The sequence below is a fragment of the Mobula birostris genome, chromosome 5, assembly GCF_030028105.1.
Source record: "Mobula birostris isolate sMobBir1 chromosome 5, sMobBir1.hap1, whole genome shotgun sequence".
Lineage (NCBI taxonomy): Eukaryota > Metazoa > Chordata > Chondrichthyes > Myliobatiformes > Myliobatidae > Mobula > Mobula birostris.
In genome coordinates, this window is record NC_092374.1 from 191,211,935 (window position 1) to 191,223,988 (window position 12,054).

The window sequence follows — 12,054 nt, forward strand, 5'->3', positions numbered from 1 at the left end:
TCCAGGTGACCTTAAGACCTTTCACTTTGCCTAGCACTTTTTCCTTTGTAATAGCAATGGCACTCACTCCTACTCCCTGACACTCACAGACCTCTGTCACACTGCTAGTGTCTTCCACAGTGAAGACAGATGCAAAGTACTCATTAAGTTCATCTGCCATTTCTTTGTCCCTCATTAATACCTCACCAGCATCATTTTCCAGTGGTCCAATACCAACTCTCACCTCCCTCCCTTTTACTCTTTATATAACTGAAAAAACTTTTAGTATCCTGCTTTATACTATTGGCAAGTTTGCCCTCATACTCCATCTTCTCCCTTTTTATGGCTTTTTAGTCACCTTTTGTTGGATTTTAAAAGCTTTCCAATCATCCAACTTCCCACTCACTTTTGTAACATATGCCCTTTCCTTGGCTTTTATGCAGTTCTTAACTTCACTTGTCAGCCACGGCTGCCTACACCTGCTGTTTGAGAACTTCTTCCTCTGTGGGACATAGCTATCCTGAGCCTTCTAAACTATTCCCAGAAACTTCAGCCACCTCAGCTCTGCCATCATCCCTGCCAGTATCCCCCTCCAATCTACCTAAGCAAGCTCCTCTCTCAGGCCTCTTGAATCCCCCTTATTCCATTGCCGATACTGATACATGTGACTTATGCTTCTCCATCCCAAATTGTAGTACGAATTCAATCATATTACAATCACTGCCTCCTAAGGCTTCCTTTACCTTAATCTCCCTCATAACTTCTGGAGTAATACAGAACACTGAATCTAAAGTAACCTTTCTCTGTAGAGGCTCAAGCACAAGCTGCTCTAAAAAGCCAACTTGTAGGCATTCAACAAGTTCCCTCTCTTGCGATCCGACACCAACCTGATTTTCCCAATGCCCTTCCGTATTGAAGTCTCCCATTACAATTGTGACATTACTCTTATCACATACCCTTTCCAGCTCCCTTTGCAACCTCAACCCCACATCTTTGATACTATTTGGAGGCCTATATATAATTCCCATAATGTTTTTTTTTTACCCTTCAGTTTCTTAACTCCACCCATAAAGATTTACATTCTCTGACTCTATATTACCTCTTTCTAAAGATATAATTCCATCTCTTACCAACAGAGCCACACCACCACCTATGCCTTCCAACCTGTCTTTTTAATATAAAGTATATCCTTTGATATTAAGCTCCCAATTATGACCTTCTTTCAGCCACAACCCAGTGATGCCCATGTCATACCAACCAATCTCCAATTGTGCCACGAGTTTGTCCACCTTACTCTGTATACTACATGCATTTAAATACAGCACCTTCAGTCCGGCATTCTTCACCCTTTTGAATTTTGCCTCTGTGGTACAATTTAACTCTTTGCTCTGTCTGCATTTGTACCCAATCATCATCCTTCCTTACATTCAAGTTACAACCATCATCTACTTGTAAACCTGCTGGCTCATCCTCAGCTCTATCATCTTGGTTCCCAACCCCCTGCCACATTAGTTTAAACCACTCCCAACAGCTCTAGTAAACCTGCCCACAAGGATATTGGTCCCCATTGGATTCAAGTGCAACCCCTCCCTTTTGCACAGGTTACACCTGCCCCAGAAGAGGTCCCAATGATCCAGAAATCTGAATCCCAGCTCAAATTCTTCACGCATTTACCTGCCACCTCACCCTATTCCTATGCTCACTGTCACATGGCACAGGCAGCAATCCCGAGATTACTACCTTGAGGTCCTGCTTCTTAACTTCCTTCATAACTCCCTGTATTCTGTTTTCAGGACCTCCTCCCTTTTTGTACCTCTGTCATTGGTACCAGTATGTACCACGACTTCTGGCAGCTACCCTCCCTTTTCAGAATATTATGGACACATTCAGAAACATCACAAACGAAACCCGTGGGCATCCATGTTTCTTTTTCAGGTCCACAGAATTGTCTATCCATCTCCCTAACTATAGAATCCCTTGTTACCACTGCCCTCGTCTTCTGTTCCCTACCCTTCTGAGCCACGGGGCCGGATTCAGTGCCAGAGGCGTAGTCGCTATTTCTTCCCCCAGGTAGGATGTCCCCCCTCCACCCAACAGTACTCAAAATGGAATACTTATTGTCGAGTGGAATGGCCACAGGGGTGCTCTCCACTGTCTGACATTTTCCCTTCCCTCTCCTAATAGTCACCCATTTGTCTGTCTCCTGTAGCCTTGGGGTGACTACCTCCCTGTAGCTCCCATCTATCACCTCCTCACCTTCCCTAACAAGTTGAAGGTCATCGAGCTGCAGCTCCAGTTCCCTGACACAGAGCTGCATCTCGATACACCTGGAGCAGATGTGGCCATCGAGGAAGCTGGGAGTCTCCTGGAAACCCCACATCTGACACCCAGAACAGAACGCTGGCTCTGCAGACCTACCTACTTACCTCACCCCCCCCCCCCACCGCCTGTTCTTGACAAAGCCTGTTGAGCCAAAGCCTTACGGCTCTGACTAAGACCACTCTGACAATAACCGCTCCGCTAGACGGTACCTCTCTTTTACGGAGGCTGGGTTTTTCAAGCTCCGTTCCAGACCTGCATGGGAACACTTCTACTGAGTCTGCACTGAAGACAGCTATGGGGGGGGGATCAGTGACTGAGTACACTGAAGACAGAGGACAGGAGGCTTTTGAGGTGTTGAGGGAAATAATGAGTGTGGGGCTAAGGTCAGTGCAGTGAGCTAAATAATTGGCTGTGAACTTATTGAAAGGAGGTGGAGGGAAGAGGGGATAACTTGCCCACTCCTTCCCTTTCTAAAGACAGCATTCTGTGGGTTATTCCTAATGCTTACCAATCACCTGCATTCAACATAACCGTGCAATAGTTTTTGCGTTTACAGATAATGAATGTTGTGTTGGTGTAAATAGACCATTCGGTTAGGCTGGTTCAGACAGCTTGTCCTGGGTCTGTTCTGTCAAGTCATCGCAAGCTGTGACTGGAATAACACGGTGTGCTGGGAAACGCCAGGAGCTGTTGTACAGGACGAGGAGAAAATGAACAGTTAGTCGTCCGACTGGATTCTATTCATGCCTTTGAAGTCACGGAGCAAGTCATGGTGCTGCTATCAATGACAGCTTGATTCTTCCCCTGGGTGGCTGAAGGGCTCTGCAGAGCAGAATGGGCGCGTGGAAAATCGCAGCACTGCTCTTGAGAGTCTACACACCGATCTCGGGACCAGCCCATCTCCCATCAAGCTCGTCCCCGTTACCCTTACACCGGGAGCAACTACCGGGGCCAAGCAAATGAGGGGGAAATCGCTGGATTTCGTTTTACTAGTGAGATTAGGAAATGCTGATGCTTAAAGGAGTGCCCTTGTACAACAGTCATTAAACATTAACGATCAGACGCTGCAGGAAAATGGTATGTTGGTCTTTCAGTAAAAGGACGTGTTCAAGAGTCACAATGTCTTATAGATCTATAAATATCCATCATGAAACCACACCCAGAGTACTTAGTGCAATTCTGTCTCCACACCTACTGCTGAAAGGAGTGTCCAGTGGAGACTCTTCGAGAGCAAAAGAGCTGGGGGATAGGATTATATGAGGTGTAGACAGAGTGCACATCCAGTTTAGGGGAGATAGAACAGTACAACAGAGTACAGGCCCTTCAGTCCAAGATGTTGTGCTGACCCTTTAACCTGCTCCAATATCAATCTAACCCTTCCCTCCCACATAGCCATCCATTTTTCTTTTACCCATGTGCTTCTCTAAGAGTCTCTTAAATGTCCCTCATGTACCACCACTCCTGGCAGCACGTTCCATGCACTCACCATTCTCTGTGAGCGCCTCTGACATTCCCCCAAAGCCATAGATAGATAGAGATAGAGAGAGCGAAAGAGAGAGGCTCTTTGGCCTATCCGGTCCGTGCTGTCTATCCTGCCTCCCTATCACTCACTGTACAGAGTCAGCCTCAGGTCCGTATTTACATCTAAACTCAAGGCAACTTTGCACTCAATAAAACCCGTGTCCCACTCAACACCGATGGCGTTCCCAGCTGCAACTCCCAGCATTTTCTCACCGATCATCAAGGGCCCAGAAGCCAGGATTGAGATGCGCTGGGAGTTTATCTGCAAAACCTGTCAGCGTGGAAGTCGGGAGTTCTGTGACCTCTTGGGAAATTCGGAAGATCCGTGAGCAGACAGGTTTTCCCTGTCTCAGGGAACTAACTGGAACACTGACTCAGTAACATTCACTCCCTTCAACAAACTATCTCACATCCCTCAGTGTTGTTATCCAATGTCTCTCTCTCTCTCTCTTTCTCCTCCACACTCTCTCTCTCTCCCTCCCCCTCACCCCTTTCCCTCGCCCTCTCTCCCTCTTTCCCTCCCTCTCTCCTATCTCTCTCTCTCTTTGTTCTCTCATTTTCTTCCACACCCCCACTCCCTCCTTGTGATAAACTTTAAGTTACTTGTTACCTGATTCCTGACCTCTTGCAACCTAGACCAGTACAGTATGGGAACAGGCTGAGTTTATAGAGTTTGGTTTATGGAGACTGAGCCAAATGTAAGGTCACGTTAAAATAATTCCTTCAACTACATGATTCATATCCCTCTATTCTCTGCGTGTTTCTGTGTCTGTCTAATTCAGCTTACTATAAACACCACTACCATATGTTATCTACTTCCACCCTCACCCCTAGCAGCCCATGCCAAGAACCCATCACTAAAAGAATAAATCAAGGAAGGTAGTGCACCCATGGCTGACAAGAGAAATTAGGGATAGTATCAATTCCAAAGAAGAAGCATACAAATTAGCCAGAAAAAGTGGCTCACCTGAGGACTGGGAGAAATTCAGAGTTCAGCAGAGGAGGACAAAGGGCTTAATTAGGAAGGGGAAAAAAGATTATGAGAGAAAACTGGCAGGGAACATAAAAACGGACTGTAAAAGCTTTTATAGATATGTAAAAAGGAAAAGACTGGTAAAGACAAATGTAGGTCCCCTGCAGACAGAAACAGGTGAATTGATTATGGGGAGCAAGGACATGGCAGACCAATTGAATAATTACTTTGGTTCTGTCTTCACTAAGGAGGACATAAATAATCTTCCAGAAATAGTAGGGGACAGAGGGTCCAGTGAGATGGAGGAACTGAGCGAAATACATGTTAGTAGGGAAGTGGTGTTAGGTAAATTGAAGGGATTGAAGGCAGATAAATCTCCAGGGCCAGATGGTCTGCAACCCAGGGTGCTTAAGGAAGTAGCCCAAGAAATAGTGGATGCATTAGTGTTAATTTTTCAAAACTCGTTAGATTCTGGACTAGTTCCTGAGGATTGGAGGGTGGCTAATGTAACTCCACTTTTTAAAAAAGGAGGTAGAGACAAACTGGGGAATTATAGACCGGTTAGCCTAACGTCGGTGGTGGGGAAACTGCTGGAGTCAGTTATCAAGGATGTGATAACAGCACATCTGGAAAGCGGTGAAATGATCGGACAAAGTCAGCATGGATTTGTGAAAGGAAAATCATGTCTGACAAATCTCATAGAATTTTTTGAGGATGTAACTAGTAGAGTGGATAGGGGAGAACCAGTGGATGTGGTATATTTGGATTTTCAGAAGGCTTTTGACAAGGTCCCACACAGGAGATTAGTGTGCAAACTTAAAGCACACGGTATTGGGGGTAAGGTATTGGTGTGGGTGGAGAGTTGGTTAGCAGACAGGAAGCAAAGAGTGGGAATAAACAGGACCTTTTCAGAATGGCAGGCGGTGACTAGTGGCGTACCGCAAGGCTCAGTGCTGGGACCCCAGTTGTTTACAATATATATTAATGACTTGGATGAGGGAATTAAATGCAGCATCTCCAAGTTTGCGGATGACACGAAGCTGGGTGGCAGTGTTAGCTGTGAGGAGGATGCTAAGAGGATGCAGGGTGACTTGGATAGGTTGGGTGAGTGGGCAAATTCATGGCAGATGCAACTTAATGTGGATAAATGTGAAGTTATCCACTTTGGTGGCAAAAATAGGAAAACAGATTATTATCTGAATGGTGGCCGATTAGGAAAAGGGGAGGTGCAACGAGACCTGGGTGTCATTATACACCAGTCATTGAAAGTGGGCATGCAGGTACAGCAGGCGGTGAAAAAGGCGAATGGTATGCTGGCATTTATAGCGAGAGGATTCGAGTACAGGAGCAGGGAGGTACTACTGCAGTTGTACAAGGCCTTGGTGAGACCACACCTGGAGTATTGTGTGCAGTTTTGGTCCCCTAATCTGAGGAAAGACATCCTTGCCATAGAGGGAGTACAAAGAAGGTTCACTAGATTGATTCCTGGGATGGCAGGACTTTCATATGAAGAAAGACTGGATGAACTGGGCTTGTACTCGTTGGAATTTAGAAGATTGAGGGGGGATCTGATTGAAACGTATAAGATCCTAAAGGGATTGGACAGGCTAGATGCAGGAAGATTGTTCCCGATGTTGGGGAAGTCCAGAACGAGGGGTCACAGTTTGAGGATAGAGGGGAAGCCTTTTAGAACCGAGATTAGGAAAAACTTCTTCACACAGAGAGTGGTGAATCTGTGGAATTCTCTGCCACAGGAAACAGTTGAGGCCAGTTCATTGGCTATATTTAAGAGGGAGTTAGATATGGCCCTTGTGGCTACAGGGGTCAGGGGGTATGGAGGGAAGGCTGGGGCGGTGTTCTGAGTTGGATGATCAGCCATGATCATAATAAATGGCGGTCCAGGCTCGAAGGGCCGAATGGCCTACTCCTGCACCTATTTTCTATGTTTCTATGTATGAAAAATGGCCCGCTCATCTCCTTTGAACATCCCTCCCACCTTCAGGGCCCTCCAGTTTTCAACATTTTCCCTCGGAAAAGATTCTGGCTGTTTATCCTCTCTTGTAAAGAAGCTTTCTAAATGTCCTCACATCTCCCCTGCACCTCCAACACTCCAGAGAAAACAATCCAGGATGGTCTAACCTCTCCTTCAAGTTTGTACCCTCAAAGCCACCAGAATGTTGGTGAACCTCCCCTTCACGTTCTCCAAAGTCTTAACATCCTTCCTGTAGCGGGGTAACACATTCTCCAAGTGCAACCTAATCAAAGTCCAACACAGCAGCAATATTGCTTGCTGACTCTTGTACTTTACGCCATGGGTAATGAAGGCCAGCAAGCCACACAGTCTGTATCCACCTGCATGGCCACTTTCATGGGGGGGGGGGTGGACTTGGACCCCAGGGCCCCTCTGTACATCAGTGCTCCTAAGGGTGACAGACTCATAGAGAACTACAGCACAGAAAGAGGCCCTTCGGCCCATCTCTCTGTGCCAAACTGTCGTTCTGCCTAGTCCCACTGACCCGCACCTGAACCACGGCCCTCCCATCCATGCACTTATCCAAACTATCACAATCAGACCCACACCACCACTTCTGCTGGCAGCTCATTCCACACCTGCAGCACACTCCAAATGAAGAAGATCTCCCTCAGGTTTCCCTTAAGTATGTCACCTTTCACCCTACACTTGGGACTTCGAGTTCTAGTCCCATCTAACCTCAGAGCAAAAAGCCTGCTTGCACTTACCCTGTCTATACCCCTCACAATTACGTCTACCTCCATCAAATCTCCCCTCTACACTCTGGAGAATGAAGTCCTAACGTACTTGACCTTTCCCTATGACTCAGGTCCTATGTTTCCTGTCATTAACTGTATACTGACCCCTTAAATTTAATGTAACATCTCACTTTAAACTCCATCCGCCACTTCTCTGCCCACAACTACAAGACGCGACTAGGAACAGTATCTCCTGACTTGAACCTCCACATAAACAGATGCAGGAAATCCAGACAAAATGCTGGAGGAGCTTAAGGGTTCAGAGGGCACCTGTGGAAAGGAATAAACAATTGCCGCCTCGGGCCAAGACCCTTCATCAGGAAGTCCTGGTGACTGTTTATTCATTTCCATCGACGCTGCCTGACCTGCTGAGCTCCCCCAGCATTTTGCGGCGAGGGCTCTGTATGCGGGCTGGATCCTGCTGGCTCAGGAGCCAGTAGCTTTCCATTTCCTGTGAACACCTACAGACCAGGCTGATGTAGGGCAGGGCTGGACCAGCACAATGGCAGATCCAATCATGCTCCAGTTGCACTGGTATGCAACAAGACCCGTTTCAAACCACGATTGCCATTCACCTCTACTCTACCCTAAACCGAACGAGCCACATTCCTTCTCAGCCAAGTAGAGCGACAGAAGCTACGGGGAAGAGGATAGTTAATATCAGTGAGTCGTTAGTCTGGAAAGAGGCAGTGCATCAGAATCAGGTTCATTATCACCAGCATGCATCATGAAATTTGTTAACTTACAGCAGCAATTCAAATCAATATATGCAAAAACAGAAATAAGATATATATAAAAAAATAGTGAGGCAGTCTTCATGGGTTCAATATCCATTTAGGAATTGGATAGCAGAGGAGAAAAGGCTGTTCCTGAATCACTGAGTGTGTGCCTTCATGCTTCTGTACGGTAACAATGAGAAGAGGGTATGCCCTGGGTGATGGGGGTCCTCAATAATTAATGCCGCCTTCGTAAGGCACCGCTCCTTGAAGATGTCTTGGGTACTGCAGAAGCTGATACCCAAGATAGAGCCTGACAATTTTCTGTAGCTTCTTTCGGTCCTATGCAGTAGCCCCCCACCCCCCATACCAGACAGTGATGTAGCCTGTCAGAATGCTCTCCATAGTACATCGACAGAAGTTTTTGACAAACCAAATCTCTTCAAAGTACTGATAAGATATAGCTGTCTTCTTTATAGCTGCATCAATATGTTGGGACCAGGTTAGGTCCTCAGAGATCTTGACATCAGGAACTTGAAACTGCTCACTCTCTCCATTTCTGATCCCTCTATGAGGATTGGTATGTGTTCTTTCGTCTTACCCTTCCTGAAGTCCACAATCAGCTCTTTCGTCTTACTGACATTGAGTGCCAGGCTATTGCTGTGACACCACTCCACTAGTTGGTATACCTCACTCCTGTACACCCTCTCGTCACCACCTGAGATTCTACCAACAATGGTTGTATCATCAGCAAATTTATGGATGGTGTTTGAGCTATGCCTAGCCACACAGTCATGGGTATAGAGTAGAGCAGGGCTAACAGACACTCCTGAGGCGCACCAGTGTTGATCGTCAGCGAGGAGGAGATGTTGTCACCAGTCCGCACATATTGTGGTCTTCCGGTTAGAAGTTGAGGATCCAATTGCAGAGGGAGGTACAGAGGCCCAGGTTCTGTAACTTATCAATCAGGATTGTGGGACAGATGGTGTTAAACACTGAGCTGTATTTAACAAACAGCATCCTGAGATAGGAGTTTGTATCGTCCAGGTGATCTAAGAGTGTGTGTGTCTGTGTGCGCGCACGCCTTGGAGTAGTCGGCAGGTGCTGGGGATTAATCTTGACAAAGGATCTTTGCATCCTCATCCAGACCATCTTGGTATACACATTATCCACAGAGGCCAGGGTGCTTTGGGAGCAAGAGGAGGATGGGGGGGGGGGGGGGCCTTCTCACTGTCAGCCAAGAGAGATCTTGATGTTTTTTGGCAAGTTTTGGTTATGAGGCCTTCCACCTAGCTGGACAGGTACGGGCAGCGGGAAGTGCCCAGCATGAGGGCCAGAGGTGGCAAACTTATTGTCACAAAGGGGTGCTGGGAACGGACCCAAATGCAAGACACCAACACTGAAGTACAAGGAACAGGATTTAACTGGAATAGGGACGTGACAGGATTCAGACCAGTAGCGGGGACAAGAACGCAGACTTGGGCTAGGGAAAGCGGGACCAGGACTAGGAGACAAGGCTTGGACTCCGAGCCCGAGACTGGACAAGGACCCAGAAACAGGCAAGGACATGACATGGCTTCAGGACAGGACGCTGGGGTCTAGAGGCCTGAGCTTGGAGACAGGCTGCGGTCTTTGCTCTTGGGGCTTGAGGCTGGGGTCTTGGGTCTTGAGCTTGGCTGAGGGATGGGATCTTGGGTCTTGAGCCTGGCTGCAGGCTGGGGTCTTGGGTTCTTGAGCCTGGCTGCAGGCTGGGGTCTTGAGCCTGGCTGCAGGCTGGGGTCTTGAGCCTGGCTGCAGGCTGGGGTCTTGAGCCTGGCTGCAGGCTGGGGTCTTGAGCCTGGCTGCAGGCTGGGGTCTTGAGCCTGGCTGCAGGCTGGGGTCTTGGGGTCTTGAGCCTGGCTGCAGGCTGGGGTCTTGGGGTCTTGAGCCTGGCTGCAGGCTGGGGTCTTGGGGTCTTGAGCCTGGCTGCAGGCTGGGGTCTTGGGGTCTTGAGCCTGGCTGCAGGCTGGGGTCTTGGGGTCTTGAGCCTGGCTGCAGGCTGGGGTCTTGGGGTCTTGAGCCTGGCTGCAGGCTGGGGTCTTGGGTTTTCGGGTTTTCGAGCTTGGCTTGGGATCCTCGAGGTTTGGGTTCTGGGAGTTTGGCTTGGGATCCTCGAGGCTTGGGTTCTCGGAGCTTGGCTGCAGGATCTTCGAGGCTTGGGTTCTTGGAGCTCAGAGACAGACTGGGAACCGAACATCAACATAGAGTCGGGACTTATCCCTTGACAAGCTGGGACTCAACTTCATCTCCACACCAAGGTGGGACAGGTCCTTCCGTCAGGTAACGGCAGAACGGCCGGACTTACCCAACAGAGGCGAGGACAAGACAAGACAGGACCCTCCGCAGGGCAACAGCAGAATGGCCTGACTTACCCCACGGAGGCGAGGACAAGACAAGACAGATCCACCTGCAGGGCAATGGCAGAATGGCCTGACTTACCCCACAGAGGCGGGGACAAGAAGAGACAAACACCAAAGAACAACAGACAGTTCCATCTCTGCTCCGGGGAAGCTCTGAGTCACAGTTACAGCCAACAACCTCAGCTGGCTACGGAAACAGCCGGATCCCTACCTAGCTTGGAGTGGCTGGCAGCCACTCATCTGGTCCAGGAAACAGCCGAATCCATACCGCAAAGATTGCTCCAACAATTGGCAACAAGGCTCCATGAAGCAGTGGTCCTCCAACCAGGCCTATCACAAATGGCTTCACTAACCTTTCATCAGCAGGTTGCTCCAAGGGGGACTGACAGGGCGCAAGCAAGGGTCACAGGCAAGGCAAGGCTTCAGGCAGGGCAGGGCAGGGCAGGGCAGGGCAGGGCAGGGCAGGGCAGGGCAGGGCAGGGCAGGGCAGGGCGAGGCAACAGAAGGAAGGGAAGGGATTCAGACAGGAACAATCCCACAACCAAGCCCCGGTCTCTGGAGGTATTTATGAGTCTGCCTAAACTAGAATCATGTGGCTCAATTAGAGCGCTCAGCAGAAATGGGGCAAACAGGAAAACCTGGAACAGGGGTCAATGGACCAGACCGTGAACCGGAATGCAGACTTCATGGACCGGACCATGACACGTATGGCACACGGTAGGTAGCACCGGCCTCAATATTTTAAACAAAACCCATAATAAAAAGATTCATAATTATTTTAACTGACAAATTATTCATATATGTTATTTTTAAGGCAAAATAACAATACTATTCAGAATTGATGATACTTCTCCATGTTAAAAGATGAATATTACCAGGGGATATAAAGTTAAGGAGGAAAGTATAGGGGGGATGTCAGAGGGACATTCTTTACACAGACTGGTGGCTGCATGGAACATTCTGCCAGAGGTGGTGGTACAGGCAGATGCACTAGGAGCTTTTAAGAAAAGGACTTGGAGGGGTACGTAGCAGGGAAGGAGTAGATTGATCTTGGAGTAGATTAAGAGGTTGGCACGACACTGTGGGCCGAGGGGTCTGTACTTGCTCTAGTGTTCTATGTACCACTGATCTGAAACAGTTTTTTCTATTTGAACAAAATCTGCCCCCCCCACCATGATTTGTTTCAATCTGTCACTGTCGTGCTTCCATCAGTAGTAAACCAACGGTTGCATCTAAATAAGCAACAGAACTCACCCTTTTTCCTTGATCAACTGCATATTTACTGTCACTAGTTCATAATTAATGACCATCTCTTCTCAAGATTACCTTGGCATGTCAGAGAATTTTTTTAGAACATAGGGTGCCGTGGTAGTGT